This window comes from Ipomoea triloba, chromosome 6 (assembly GCF_003576645.1).
Source record: "Ipomoea triloba cultivar NCNSP0323 chromosome 6, ASM357664v1".
Lineage (NCBI taxonomy): Eukaryota > Viridiplantae > Streptophyta > Magnoliopsida > Solanales > Convolvulaceae > Ipomoea > Ipomoea triloba.
Genome location: NC_044921.1, coordinates 1,942,357 through 1,943,542, shown reverse-complemented (window position 1 = coordinate 1,943,542; position 1,186 = coordinate 1,942,357).

Genomic DNA, 1,186 nt, shown 5'->3' with positions numbered 1-1,186 from the left:
ATCCTTCTCTTCTTCCCCATCTGACGGAAGGGTTAGTGGATCCTCAACGGTATCCCCAACTTCGTGCCCACGCTCCTTCCTCTGCTTCAACTTCTCACGTCTGTCCAGCTCCATCAAACGGAATGATCGGCGCCTCTTCGTCCCCGCACTTGTTTCAGCAGCACTTGCTCTCTTTGGACTCATGATGAACCCAGCTGAGCTAACGTAATGAGGAGGGGTGAAAGACACAGATTCTGAGAGGGTCCTTATATACATACGCAGCCGGCCCATACAAGGAAACAAAATCGCAGGGAAATTAGGAAATATTCCACAAATATGTGAAGTTTCCTTCCGGTAAAATTTCCTTCCAGAATTCAACATACCAAATCTTCTTCCACAAGTTCCAAGGCCGATCCATTCAAACACCGGCTGATACTCCCTAACTACCTCAGCCATTCTCGCTAGCTAGGGAGTGGGGGGCTGGTGACAAGGTAATTGGGTACCCGACCCGGAACCGTTGTCATAACCAAGACAGTTGCCGTTCAAACTACCAAGACACCTCACTCCTCGGCATCAATGCGCAACGGTCCAACTCCTCAGCATTGATGGCCAACGTTCAGCTCCTCGGCATTGATGACCGACGTTCAGCTCCTCAGCATTCAACACCTTAGGTATTGATGTCCAACGTTCAACTCTTCATCAATGCTCCGTTACTGAGCTGAAAGGAATAAAAGGACTCACAACCACATAGTGAGGGGGACACGACTTACTAGACAATACAGACTGAATTCACTTGTACACTGAGCTCTACGCTCAATACTGTATTCAAACATTCAAATACTCAAATAATATACCGGTAAACACATTATTACCATCACCATGTAAATTACAAAGGCACGTAGTAATTCTTGATTTGATGTTATGGTATAACTAAATTTGAATAATAATGGGAAGATTATAGAACCTGTAAGTGTGAAATCATAATTGATCTAATAATTAGGTATAAAATATTTGTATATTGTATTTGGTGTAAATATTTTGCTACGGCAAGCTAATTGGTTCAAAGGTTATAGATATAGGTTTGAAGTGGAATGTGTCACTTTGGTATAAGACTTTTGATATAAGAGGTGAATTTTGAAGGATAAAGTTATATATATATATATATATATATATATATATATATATATATATATATATATATATATAT